Source organism: Cebus imitator, unplaced genomic scaffold (genome assembly GCF_001604975.1).
Source record: "Cebus imitator isolate Cc_AM_T3 unplaced genomic scaffold, Cebus_imitator-1.0 Scaffold158, whole genome shotgun sequence".
NCBI classification, from domain to species: Eukaryota; Metazoa; Chordata; class Mammalia; order Primates; family Cebidae; genus Cebus; species Cebus imitator.
Genome location: NW_016107473.1, coordinates 1,734,971 through 1,750,350, shown reverse-complemented (window position 1 = coordinate 1,750,350; position 15,380 = coordinate 1,734,971).

Genomic DNA, 15,380 nt, shown 5'->3' with positions numbered 1-15,380 from the left:
AGATAAAGGAGATATTAAAACTAAATAAAATATATGTTTTGAACTGGATGGATGTGCTTTTGCCATTCAAATACATCATTGGGGCAATTGATGAAATTTTAGTGGGATCTGTGGAATAGATGAAAATATTACATAAGTGAAAATTTCCTGATGTCTGTGATTGTATTGTAGTTATATATGAAATATCCTTTTTCTGAAAGTAGGAGATTCAAATAAAATATTCAGAAGTGTTGAATCAGCATGTTAAAATTTTATTCTCAAATGGTTAAGAATATTCTTTATACCATTCTTCCAACTTGCCTCTAAATTGAAATTATTTCAAAATAAAAAATAAAATTAAGCTAATATTTCTTTCTGATTTTAAAATTTTTATTGACCCCATGAAAATGATAGCCATAGTTAATTTAATCAGTAAAGCACATCCAAATCTATGAATTACATAAAAGTTATAACTGGCTAATTACTTACTAATTCTGAAGTATATTAGTAATATAAAATTTAAACAATTAGAAAATGTTATGTGGTTATAAAATTATATTTAATATTTTAATTTGTTGCCAAACTAATTAATTTTAGACAAAATTATTGAACTGCGTAAATGCCACAGAAACAGTCATGAATGTATTGTGCTATTGCAATACAAGGCATGCTGTTCAATTCAATGAAAAGTTTCTCATTAACTTTTTAAAATTCAATTTTCTCTTTGTAGCAAGGCCAATTTCATCTATAAATATAGTGTTTTTGACAGAAACCTTGTAATCCTGTAGATACTGTCTTGTTTAGCCTTTGAGCATTAACTGATATTTGAGTAGTGATATTTGCAGAAGAGCTGCTATGGTTTCAAGTTGACAAGTCATTAACTCTTCTTTCCCTAAAGCAGCTACAAAACAATTCACATGGAAATTTTACAATTAGATTCTGACTTTCTGCTTAGCTGCTTACTGTTTATTACTTCATTTCTCCCCTGGAACCTTTGGATTCTTTAAATATCACTAATATAATTGCTTTTTTTTCTTCCAATATTTTATCGATGGGCAATTAATTGTGGAATAATAAACCCAACATGGACATACATTCAGCTAAAGTGTGTTTATGTTTATTTTTAATAGCAGTTTCTTTTATTGTGGCAGGATATTTACTTGGGCTTTGAGCAAATGCCTGCTGAGTGAAACTATGTTGTTTATTGAGTAGTTAATAGGATGATTGGGTGTAGACTTTTTGCAATAATGAGTGAAGGGAAAATATAGCTAAGCCTCAGGAGGGAATTGGTAAACATCTTTTGTATCATCAAGTTCAATGTCTAGAGTCTTCTGTGATGCAGACACATAGACTCCTAGAAACTATGGGACTTGTCCTTGGACCCTGAGGAATCATCAGTGTTCCATGCTAGCAGGAGTACTTCTTCTATTAATACAATACCCTGTGGAAACAATGATTTAAGCAGTGATTTGGATCCTGATGAATCTCATTTTTACTCCTGTGTGTGGTTAAATAGTCATTTATAACAATATTTCTCAAAATCCCTTCTCACTTTTACCAGGGATGCACCTTGACTTAACAGTTGCCTTTTCTGTTTGCCTGCTTCCACTCCCATGTATGTTCCTGGGCTCTTACCATTCCCCAGCTCATATGCAAAGTCAAGTGTTCTACCAGGAAGAAGTGCTGAATGTGCATAGCTCCAGAATTGGTAGAGAAGGGGCAGAGGTCCCTCACTTCTAAGGGTAAGGTCTTCTGGGGTTTGAGATGGAGGATATGGGTTTGAGAAATGGACGACGGTCAGGAAATTCCACGGGTGAAGTCAGATTACCTCTGGTAGAAGTACTAAATGTAAATTAAGGGCCCTGGTAAATATACTGAAACAAACTCTAAAGGAGTTTCTAAAAAGAAGTGGTTCTTTGAAACTTTTAAGACCTCTGCATTATTTTTTATTTTTATAATTTTATCCTGGCAGTCCATGTGAGTCAAGAAACCAAGATGGAAATGAACTTTTAATCCAGCATTAGTAATTTTAAGCATAATTATCTTAATTTTTCCTTGGACTCTCAAGCTGTTGTCACTTAAGTGGTATGTTGGCACAGACATTGCCACTCCGTACCTAAACATTGCATCTCTTTCTTTCTTTTCTCCTCCAAGGAACATTTCAGAGATTTGACAATTTTTTCTTTCCCTGTGACAGGGAGAACAGGTATTCAGGCAGAACAGGCATTTAGTCTTTTTTCATCCAGGCTTTCTATCCTGAACAGATTAGAAATGGTGTGTTCCTCTGAGAATACAGGGGCCAAGCTGCTGCTGCAGAGATGTTTCTGTAGGACTCCAGCTACTGGGGCACCTTGAGGCATCTGTTGCAGAATTGCAGCCATGAAATAGACGCCTGTGATAGAGACCCTGTTAGAGCCCAAGCAGCTGGCAGGCAACTTGTCTCACATCAGTGAACTTTGCATCAGAAGCCCTGCATCTGTAGTGACTTGTGCACATACAAACAGGAGTCCACTAGTAGGATAAGTGTCTTCTTCCCTCTGCTTTTGAGGAACTATGCCTCTTCTTGAGATAAGTTTAATAGGAAGAACTGAGTTGATATGAAAAATTTTAGAAGCCTTAGGAAGTTGACATGTATTGTAAGCTTATTAAATCCATAGTTTTTCAAATAAATGACAAACTGGAAAAGAATATTATGTACTTTCCTTGTTTTATATTTTAGTGATGGTAATATGTTTCCTAGTAGGTATTTGGCAACTAGAGTGCAGGTATGTGGGCAGAATTTGTTAATTTTTCTCCATTTGAGGGGTGTAGGTCAGAATGAATGGAAATTGTCTGAAGTTTAACTTTCTTACTTTGTTATGACTAAATCATTTTGACATTCTAAATATTTATTAGCTTTATATTCACACATTTTTATTTCAAAAAAATATTGACATATTAAAAATAGATGATACCGAGGCCTTATTTTTAACAAAATTGATATTTTGGCACTTTCAGTGCGGCAATGCAGTTAAATTCTAAAAGGATTTTGATGAAGAGAATTTTTAGAGCTAAGATAAATATTGTTTTAAGCAGAATACTTTCAAAGAGGAGAACCTTGTCAAGAAACTTGCAGTAGCAATGAAAGTGTTCAAACTTTTCAGTCTGGTAAACTTTTTCTGGAAGCAGCTGTGCTGTTGCATTTGGGTAAAATATGAAATGTCAATTTGAAAATTAGTGTTTAATGGGAGGGAGAGATTTTTTTTTTTATAGGACTTAAAACTCTAGTTCTAAATTGTTAATAATTGAAATATTGATGAATATCACTGATTATTTAAGCTCGGCCACATTTTAAAATTTTGGAGAAACTTATGACTTCCCAAACCAAAAGTTTTATTAAAATTGATTATAAATATTACAAATTATGGACAAGGAGGAAGTAAATCATCTAAACTTTCTCCAAAATTTAAAACATTCAGTGAATATGGTTATTAAAACTGAAATTCTGCTGCAACTTTTATAGCTCTAAGTCAGCTTCCTGCGGTGTACTTATTTTACATATGGAAGTAAAAGTCCAGTAATGTCGAATTGACTGGTACAATTTCTTTTGAGTCAGGTATATGATTTTATTTTTTCATTTTGTTTATACGTGTGCCCCAATTTATGAATTAATTATGTCTAAATGTAATTTGTTGGTTGCTTTTGGAAATCAAAGCAGTATACTGTAGAAACAGTGATTTAAGCAGTGATTTGGATCCTGATGAGTCTTATTTTGACTCCTGTGTTTGGCTGAAGAGTAGTGTCAGTCCTTTTCTAAACCATAGGTGTCATTTATGACAGTATTTCTCAAAGTTCCTTCTTAGTTTTACCAGAGATGCTCCTTGACTCTCAGTTGGCCTTTTCTGTTTGCCTCCTTCCACTCCCATGTATGTTCCTGGGCTCTTACCATTCCCCAGCTCATGTGCAAGATCAGGAGTTCTATCAGAAACAAGTGCTGAATGTGTATAGCTCCAGAATTGGTAGAGAAGGGGCAGAGGTCAGTCACTACTAAAGGTAAATCTTCTTCTGGGGTGAAGATGGGAAATAAGGGTTGGAGAAATGGAAAAAGGTCAGGGAATTCCACTGGTGAAGTAAGATTACCTCTGGTAGAAGAAACAATGTCAGTGGAAGGTTTTGGGAGCCTTGTTATTCAAAGTGTGGTCTCGTGGCCCACAGAATCAGCATCACCAAGGTCTTGTTAGGAAAGCAAACTCTGGCGCCACCCTAGACCTGCTGAATGAGCATCGTTGTCTTAACTAGAGAAGGATTTAATATGAGAAACACTAATTGGGAGGAGTGTGGGGCATGTATCAGGGAAGATACTGTATCCTTCCATTAGGCTTTTAATCAGACCAGCTTATCCACATACCTTACAAAAAGACTGTGCGATTGTCTTAGGAAGTTGACCTAGATCCTCTTGCCTTTCTCTGAATCACTGAAGTTTTTATAACAATTTCTTCTGTCTTCTGATTAATTTTTCCATCCTGAGTCTCTGACTGTTGGACTTGGCTTTTGCCTTTGTATTAACTTTCAGTTCCTCTTCAAGGTCTTGATGTATTTGCTCATGACATTTTCTTCTTTAAATGACCATTGGCTTTTATTTTTCCTTCCTCCCTCAACTTGGCATCTAATGTTTCAGAACAAACTAATAAGCCAATAATAACCATGCTTGATAGTCTTGCTACACCCTTCAAAGAGAGATTAAGACCATGCCAGGTATCCCATTGAGGATATAAAACTGTAAAATGGACTGCTAACCATGGTACACATCTCATAAAAATTAAGTTAAAGCAGTGAGAATAGTTCCTGGTGTATATTAAATGACAAATGTTCTAAACATAATTAAGAAGTAAAGATAGTAAACAAATGTTTGTCAACTCTTTGACTAATTAAGTTTGAGATACTTGCAAGTTCTTTCCACTCTCTGCCTACCGATATAGCTGGTATAAATGTTGGTTATAAAAGTATGTGTTGATGTGAATTCCTAGAGCGTTCTCAATTTAGATTTTAATAAAGTTAAAAAATATGATATACTTATTTTTGGCATGCAATGTGTATTCCTCTGAGGTCAGATATGTTTATTATAGCTTTTAATAGTTTTCAAAATCGATAGGATTACTGTTTAAATCACGCATTAGCCTAGCTTTGAGCTCAAAAGGAAACATACCCCGTGAACTGATTAGATACATGAGAAGGTGCATGGGCAGTGAATACCTAAACTCTCGACTTCTCAGATGGAAATTGAGAACCTGAAATGGTAAATTACATAGTGGTTATATGAATTAGGGATCTTTAAAGGGTTCACATAAAAGCCAGAACTCGATATATCTGAGGGCAAAATACAGATATTCTGAAATAAATCTCACTAGCAAACATACATTACAAATTTTTGTTTGTAATCAATACTATAATCAAGGATTGCTTCATTACTTTAAATCCTGCTTTCTCAATGAGCTCATTGACATTTACAGTTATTTATGTTTGCTCAGTACCAGAAGAAAATTCACTTGATATAAGTGATGTCATACAATAAAATGACTTGATTGCATAGTTGAAATTATATCCTCCGGTTTCATTCATAAAAGAGCTACACTTTAAAAATTGAAAGTGCTTAGGCATGCAGTAAAGGCTAGAGAAAATCATTGTCCTTGTAGTGTTGAATCAGCGTTTTCGTGTTTGTTTTTTTTTTTATCTTAGAATTTGAACTAAATGCCCAGCAATGTCATATATCAGAGAAAGATTTCAAAGCCAAGTTCCTTTTACTATGTGTTTCAAAGTAAAGGCCTCTCAATAACGTAGCAATTATTTTTTAAATAGCCTCAAAGATTTGTATTCTTGGGTATGGAATATATAATAAGCATTGATTATTCTTTTCTAATTTAATTTTTTTGTGTTTCATAGCTTCTTTTATGTTAAAAATAAAAATCAAATGCATAAAGTAATCCAAAAAGACATTCATCACCTCATAGAATTATCCTCTTTTCTATTTTTAGAAACAATTTAGTCAAGATGACTGACTTGCACATTTGCTCAAAGCATTCTTTGGGAGGCTGAGGCAGGTGGATCATGAGGGCTACGTGAGGTAGTCCATTTGGGCATAGTACAGTTCATCTGCTGTTTATACCTGACTCGCCTGTACAACTACCCAGTTTAACCTGGGTTCTTTCTTACTGTTACCTGTTTTTTGTCTTCATAAATGTTACAGGCACATCTTGCTTATAAATTGTCAGTTAATTACTCACAAGGCATTAGAACTAATTAAAAAATAGGTTTTATAAAATGCTGAGTTCCAGTGAGTTTTAAAGTGTATAGAATAGTTATATAAGAGACAGATAAAAAGAGATTTAGAGAAAATCTAGTATCTCAACACTTTTAGATATTATAAGTGAGTGATTTTCAAAATAGCAGGAAGGATTTGTTAGCAAAAAGCAAAGAAGCAGCACCCATTATTATCTGTTTGGGAAACACTTATTAAAAAAAAAAAAAAACACACAGCTTGGCAAATTATCCCTAGCTGGTGGCAATACTTAATTTCTAAAACCCTGCACTGACATGGCATCCAGGAAATTATCAAGAAGGGTAATTTTGAGTGGAAAATGAACCCATATCCAAAGAGTGTGAAGTATTTATATTTACTAAAAGGAACCACAGATGAAGACATTTGAAAAGCCCTATTGTAGACCTAATTATGTCTTCATCATGGAAATATATATTTTTTCTAGACCCCACTCTCAGTGATTCTGATGCGGTAGCAGGTGAATTCAAATCAGGGAATCTAAACACTATATTCTCTTTGAGACTGGGGACATATCTGCATTTTCTGAGTATACAGCATAGGCATGCCCTATAGTGCAGAGCAAATACATGGTTGTTGAATAAACGCACTTTTATATCATCAAAAAATCTATATTAATTGGGACCTTTCACAATGCGAGAGATAGCAACTTGTTCAGCTTATCTTACTTAAAAAGGGTGGTAGTAGATCTGATGGTAAAGGGTAGGGTGTCCAGAATTCTTGTGCTAGATCAACTCACAGGCTTCAGCTGAGATATGCTTTGCTGTGTTTATTATTCATGTCCTGTTTTGGGATCTTATTAATTAGAATCACAGACTGCTTTAGATAAAAGCATGACTGCATGGAAAGTGGTGGTGAAATGTTAATCAATCTGTATAGACTTTGTCTCGGAATGTCCTGTGTCAAGGAAGAGGTCCCATGCTGACAAAGCGTGATGGGGTCAAAGGCTCTTGTTGTGGATTAATGTGCATGAGGACAGGGAATGGAGCAGCTGAGCAGACGAGAAAAAACGGAGGCAAAGTGTCAAAGGATTTTGGAACTGACTAGTGGAAACCATGCCCTAACACAGATGCCAAGGCGTGAATAGCATAGGCATGGCCGACTTCATAGGCTAGGATGCAGATAAAATCCACAGGTAGTATTCCGAAATGAAATGCACTTCTCTACATGCATTTGCGGGATGTAAAGTCTATTCCTTTCAAGCTATTCTTATCATTTAAATATTTGGTAAACCAAAGTATTTGCTAATTTCTGGGATGAGGCAGCTGTAAGGGGAGAAACAATTCTTTTTTTTTTTTTTTTTCCGTTAAGTTGTAGGAATTTATTTTAAATAACCTACAGTTGATTAAAAGGGAATTCATGATAAAAATAGAAGATACTTGAGTAAATATGTGGGAAATGGACTCTGCACACACACCAAACTAACAATGCTTCTAAAACTAATGATTATAGCAAAAAATGTTTTCACATTAAAATTCTGCTTTTTATGTTTTTTTCCCATTTTTTACACAATTACAAAAGAAAAAATAAAAGCCCTAAAATCTTGATTATTTTTCCTCTTTTTTGGACCAAATACTCATTTTCCTCTAAATTTATTGACCTGTGGAACTTTTTGTACAATAAAATCTTTCAAGTGAAAGATTAGGGTTAAAAAGAAAAAGATGGCTATCTTAAAGGGTACAGCGAATGCTCAGAACAAAGGATGATGGGAAAATGGTTTCAGTCAGATTATTTCATTATCCTTAAACTCACTCGCCAGTCATCCCTCCCCAACCCCAATCTACACAATCTTTAAGATCAAGAAAAAGGTTTAAATATTTTAAAATAATTAAAAAGAAATAAAAATTCACATTTAAAAAGGAACACTCAAGTCAGGAAATATTTTCCCATCATGCTTTTCTGTGAACAGGTATCTGAACCGAAAGGGAGAAACAATTCTAATGGCTTGTTGACATGCAGCCAAAATCCTTGGATGTTGCAACTTCCCCCAGAGATTGTGCTGGGAACGGCTGCCGTAGCACCATCCCAACTGATGCCCCAGATAACAGGAGGCAAGTTCAGAAGAACTTTCAGTGGCTGGGAAATGGGTTCCATTATGGAGAATCAGCACCCTTTCTTAGATTGCTCTCAATCAAGGAGTTCAATGATTTCTTCTAAGGTTTCACCTCTTTTAAACTTCACTGCATAATGAGAAGTATTCTTTATGGCAAAGAAATATCTCTGAATAATGGAGAGTTTCTATGAACAAGAGGTATGGTGTTCTCTTTCTTCAAGGTGTTTGAAGCACAAAATTTTGATGAAGTCCATTTTATCATTTTTTTTTCTTTCCACTTGTGTTTTAAGTGTCATATGTAAAAACACATTCTTAATCCAAAACCACAAAGATTTATCTGTATGTGGTTTTTTTTCTAAGTTTTATAGTTTTAGCTCTTATGTTATATCTGTTACCATTCTAAGTTAATTTTTGTGAATGATGTGAAATAGAATTCAGTTGCAATTCTATTGCATTGATCTGTACATCTTTACATATGCCAGCCAGCACCACATTTGTCTTGATTACTGTAGCTGTGTACTAACTTTTGGAATCAGGAAGAGTGAGTCTTCCAACCTTGTTATTTTTAAAGATTGTTTGTGGATTCTGGGTCTCTTGCATTTGCGTATACATTTTAGGATAAGCATCATTTTCTGCAAAAAAAAAAAAAAAAGGCAGCTGCGTTTTGATAGAGACTGCACTGAAACTGTAGTTTAATTTGGGGATTATTGCCATTTAAGTATTATTAAACCTTCCAATGAATGCATATGGGGTGTCTTTCCATTCATTACGTTTTCTTTAGTTTTTTTTCAAATACTTTTATCACTTCGTGTATTTTTTAATAAGTCCTATCCTTTTGTGAAATTTATGTCTTATTCATTTTTATTCTATTATAAATGACATTATTTTCATAATTTCCCTTTTAGATTATTATTCATTATTAGTGTAGAGAAATATAATTTATCTTGTATTTTGCAACTTTTCAATCCGATCATGTGTGCAGATATAAACCCTGAATTCATTTATTAGCTTACCATTTTTAGTGGATTTGTAATTTTGCATCTCTACAAGTTTGTGTCATATGTAATTAGAGATAGTTTTACTTCTTTTTTGTTAATCTGGATTCCTTTTTCTTTTTCTTGCCTAATGCCCAACTTCTTTGGCTAGTACCTCCACTATAATGTTGAATAGAGGCTGAGGAAACCAACATCCTTCCTTGTTCCTGCTCTTAGAGGGAAAGATTTCAGTCTTTTATTAGTAGGAATGATTTTAGAGATGGGTTTTTTTATAGATACATTTTGTCAGATTAAGGAAGTTCCCCTCTAATATTGTAACTCTGAATACAGATTCTTCTTAGGGATTATCCTTATTATTCATTTGGTTGCTTCTTATTTGTTTAGTTCTTGGCTGCACTAGTACTTGCCTTGAATTGGTACTTTTGCTGGGTTACCTAGACAGCCCACTATATATCTGTAGCGTCTGAAATGATGGAATCTGCTGATGTCCACCAGCTACCAAATCTACCTTGCTCTTCCAGCCCCGGGAGTTCAGGGAGAAGAGAGCCACCAGCCGGCTGTGGAGCTGCTGAAGCAGCTTTTCCACATGGTTTAGCTGTGGGGAACAGGGGCAGTACCTAACTGGAATGCCACTGCCTCATGCTGCTCTTACTGTTTCCTCAGATTTTGTTGAGTAAATGCTTCTCGATTTGCTGTAAGCCCTTTGAGCAATCTGCAGACATTGAATGGTTACCATTGCTAATTTCGACCAGGTTAATAGATGCCTCTTCCTGGGAAAGATTTCCTCAAGCCCCTCACATTGCCATTCTGGAAGCTGTGATTTTCCTATCCTTTTTAAGAGTTTTCAGTACCTAGCGGGTATTTAGAAGGACATGTTTTGCTAATACATGAAGAAAAGGGCATTTCTCCAGGTTAATACATACTTTCTTGCTTCAGATTTATGACTAAAGAAGACTACTCAAGTTTTTTTCTTAAGATAATTTTTCCCAAGATGTCTTGGTGTAGATCTCCCCCTGTAGATCTGTGCAGTCCAATATGGTAGCCACTAGTTCAGCAATTGCAATATGGTGTGTCTGAATTGAGATGTGCAGTAAGCACATAGTAGATTTCAAAAAAAAAAATACTGAAAAAAAGAACCGAAAATTTCATTGATGGTTTTTGTATTGTTTATATGTTGGAATGGCAATATTTTGTGTATGTTGGGTTAAATAAAATCTATTACTAAATTATTCTGAGCTCTGATTTTTCCTTTTTTTAAGTAGTTACGGGGAATTCTAAGTGACATATATTGCTCACATTATATTTCTATTGGACCATGCTGCCTTGTATCGCCCCATGCAATCAGCTGTGAAGAGAATAGAATCAACAATATATCTGTTTTCCTCAGAAGGGGCTGTGAACTTAGCAGGCACACAAAATTTAATAGACTACTTTTCAGTACAAACATTTTCAAAATTGCTTGACTTTCAGGTTAGATTTCACTATATTAAGAAGTCAGATATGGAATAGCAAAAGATGTAGCTGGGCACGGTGGCTCATGCTTATAATCCCAGCATTTTGGGAGGTCGAGGCAGGCAGATCATGAGGTCAGGAGATCAAGACCATCCAGCTAACATGGTGAAATGCCATCTCTACCAAAAATACAAAAATTAGCTAGGCGTGGTAACACACATCTGCAGTCCCAGCTACTCAGGAGTCTGAGGAAGGAGAATCGCTTGAACCCGGGAAGTGGGGGCTGCAGTGAGCTGAGATCATGCCGTCGCACTCCAGCCTGGGTGACAGAGCGAGACTCCATCTCAAAAAAAAAAAAAAAAAAAAAAAAAAAAAAAAAAAAAAAAAAGGTATAAATTAGTCTATTTGGCTATCAAAATGTTTATAATTTATATTAAATTTTTTATATATAAATATTTCATGTTGTTATATCTCCTTTTTTAAACCCAAATTTGCTTTGGCATAGGTGGGAATTATCAATGTTATAAGTGTTTTTAGGGTATTTTAAAGGTTAATTAGTACAAATATAGTAAAATAGCATCCCTTTTTTCTTGAGTCTTCTAATGATCAGATTTGATTCAATACATATATTTGAAGTTGTACTAACTTAAAGGACAGTGTGACCACAAGGATTAAAAAGCCTTTGATAAACTTTGGTCTACTGGGAAAAAAAAGATAAATACACAAATAACTGTAATCTAATTTTGTGTTAAGTTGATGGTTTGTACTTGGTTAGGTCATTTCAGGAAGAATAAATCACCTCCTTTCTTTTTTCCACTGAAGGAAAGACAACTAAGCAAGAGGAAATCATGAAGGAGTGTGAAATTTTGTTAAGATATTTATTGAAACCTTGTTTATGATATATTAACAATAATGTCTTTCAATAGAGAATTGAGTAAATGTGATATTCATAGGAAGAATACTATGAATCATTGTTATTTCCAGCATATTTCATGACCCAGAAAACATTGATGATATGTTAAGCAATACACATGGTTTAAATAGACACAGTGTGATCATATTTTTAAATACTTGTGTAAATATATGGTCATTCTATTCCTCCCACTATTTCTTTATATATCTTCTGTAGAGATATCTATATCTAGATATGTATGTGTAAATTTTATGTAGCTCTATTTTTATAAATAGGTATGATTTTTTAAGTTACAGAATATTAACAGAGCTAGAAGAGTGTTTTTTAAATTTTGAGTCTGCTTTATTATTACCAGCAAATTTAATAAAAATATTTTTTATCAGAAAAAATGTTTTTTTTTCAAAATAAGGTTTTATAAAATACCTCGTATTTTGGATAAATCACAAAGGATAATAGGGATGTAAATTGGTCATTGTGCTATCAGTGTTGATACTTATGAATATACTATCTATTAAATTATTGTCTCTGTTATCTTACAGTGGAATTCATCCTTTAGTTACTAAGGTTTCCTGTAATATGGATTCAGTTCATTCTGTGTTAACAAAAGGTTTTATATTTCTCTAATAAGAGAAATACGAAAACATTTTCTTTCTAGGCCCAATGAAGACAAATAGTTAACATCTCTCTGGATTTTAATAGGAGAATAAAACTCTAGAAATTATAGACCACATATTTCAACTATTGCTGACTTGTCCTTATGTTTTTCAATAGAGTAAAGGAACTCTCCTCTAAAGGAAAGTTGTTTTGAAAGATTTCAAGTATTCATATTTTCTCAATATTTTGAAATTACTAGAATATAGCACAATAAACTATTTCAAATACTGACAAAGAATCTTCAGTTAAAATAAGTATGAAAATGTTCCATTGATCTTCATGTTTTAACATACAGCCCAGTTATAATCTGGTATGGAAATGGGTAAATCTAAAGATTTTAAGTCAAAACGTTAGAGTAAAAACAATATTAGTAGCAAAAGAAATGTTTCTTTAACCTTTAAATGTGACATAAAATCTCTGTTGATTTTAATTCCTGTGTTTTCCAAGTACTGTAAATTGTTGGCATATTTAAAATTATAACGTATATATTATAATATGTTACTTGTCAAGATATCCTGAATACTTTAGCAAACTGGTCAATCTATTAAGAATCAGACTGTGAATATGAAAAGAGATTAGCATTTGTATCAAACCATTATATTAGAAACTCTATTAAATTATTTCTTTACTTTTTGAATCAATATCGAGGTATATTAACACTTTACAACCTCTCTCAGTCGCCTCATTTTCCCTTTAAAGTCAAGAGTCTATTCTATTTTTTAAATTTAATTTACTCTAAGTTCTGGGATACACGTTCAGGATGTACAGGTTTGTTATATAGGTAAATGTGTGCCATGGTGTTTTGCTGGGCCTATCAACCCATCACTTAGGTATTCAGCCCCACGTGCATTAGCTATTTATCCTGATGCTCTCCCTCCCTCTCCCCCCGACAGGCCCCAGCGTGTGTTGTCCCACAGCCTGTGTCCATGCGTTCTTTTTGTTCAGCTCTCATTTACAAGTGAGAACATGTGGTGTTTGCTTAAGTATTAAGAACATGTGTTATTTTGTGAGGATAATGGCTTCTAGCTCCATCCATGTCCCCTGCAAAGGACATGATCTCACTCCTTTTTATGGCTGCATAGTATTCCATGCTGTATATGTTCCACATTTTCTTTATCCAGTCTTTCATTTGATGGGTATTTGGGTTGATTCCATGTCTGCTATTGTTAATAGTGCTGCAATGAACATATGCATGCATGTGTCTTTATAATAGAATAATTTATATTTCTTCAGTATATACCCAGTAATGGGATTGCTGGGTCAAATGGTATTTTGGTTCTAGATCTTTGAGAAACTGCCACACTGTCTTCCACAATGGTTGAACTAATTTACACTCTTACCAACAGTGTAAAAAGTGTTCCTATTTCTCCATATCCTCTCCAGCATCTGTTATTTTTTGACTTTTTAATAATTGCTGTTCTGTCTGGTGTGAGATGGCATCTCACTGTGGTTTTTGATTTACAGTTCTCTAATTACCAGTGATGTTGAGGCTTTTAAAATATGTGTTTTTTGGCCACATAAATGTCGTCTTTTGACAAGTGTCTGTTCATGTCCTTTGCCCACTTTTTAATGCAGTTTTTTTTTTTTCTTGTAAATTTGTTTAAGTTCATTGAATCTCCAAGAGTCTATTCTTTGTCTCTCAAACTGGCACATTTGCCCATTTCTACTGCTTTAGTCCTTGTGGCTATGGGACAATAACTCTTGAATATTAGGCTATACTAACATGCCACTTTCGGTTGCTTTGATACTTCAAAGCATTTGTATTGAATGCAGTGCACAAAGAGGTTTTCTTAAAAAAAAATTAGTTACTGGTCTTCTAGTTCAAACTATTTGTGTTAGTTTGGGTAATTAATATATCCTTTCTGGATTTTAGTTTTTCTTCTCTTCAGAATACTACAAATATATAATCTTTAATTTTCATATAGTTTAAAATAAAATGACTCTTCATGACATCAGTCGTTTATAACTTAGTGTGAAAGATTTTACCTAAGAGCAAGTTTTGATAAGATGTCAACCAATAATTTATTTAATACCACAATGTGCTAATCACCATACATTGACATAAGAAGTAATTAAATCTTTCCAACAAACCTGTCAGAGGGTATACAATCATCTTCATTTCATGACTATTTCAGAGAAGTCAAATTAACACAACTAGTTCATGAAATAGCTAGTATTCAAAACCAGAACTCTTCTTATTTCCAAGCCTGAGTTATTGTGTTACTCATAGCCTCCTACGCAGGTGTTGAGGTAGAGAAGATTTAGACTTTGGGGGCACGGAAAGCTGACAATCATTGAAGGAAAAGAGCACAAAAATTGGTGACTTGAGGAAAAGGATGAGAATATTTAATTCCTTTTAATTGTCATTTATTCCTTGGTCAACTTAACTCTAATTAGTTAACAGTCTAAAAGCAAGCGGGTGGTGAAATGTTACACTTTTATATTTTTTCATAATAAGATTCATAAGTGAACTGTTTGTGTTGTATTGCATTGTTCCCTGAAGCAACAGTATTTTAGAAAAACAGAATTTGTACCTAAGCCTGTATAAGTGAGGATTTCTGAAATACATCCTTTGTGCATGTCTTTTTATTGCTTCAGTGGTCATAGACATTGTCTTGTGTACAGGAAAAGCTTGCTTAAAGCTTATCTGTTTGAAATTAGAATGAAAGCAGTTTGATGAGTTATCTATTTCATCACCCTTCTCAAATTTCAAATAAGCCTGGAAGAACTGACATAAAGGCAAATTTTATGCAATATAAATATAAGCATCAATATAATCATAGCAACAATAAACATGAATATATCTATATTATAGATAGATACAGATAAACGTGTACATGTGTTTGTGGATTTACATTCAATCACACCCACACTATATTAGATGTGTAGCCAAAGTAGAAGCGAAATTTTTCAATATAAATATATTGCAGTTAACCATCTGTCATGAAATTCTCATGGGATTCTCTCTAATTTTTTTATAAACGAGGAAAATGAAATACTAAAATTATAAACACACCCTAT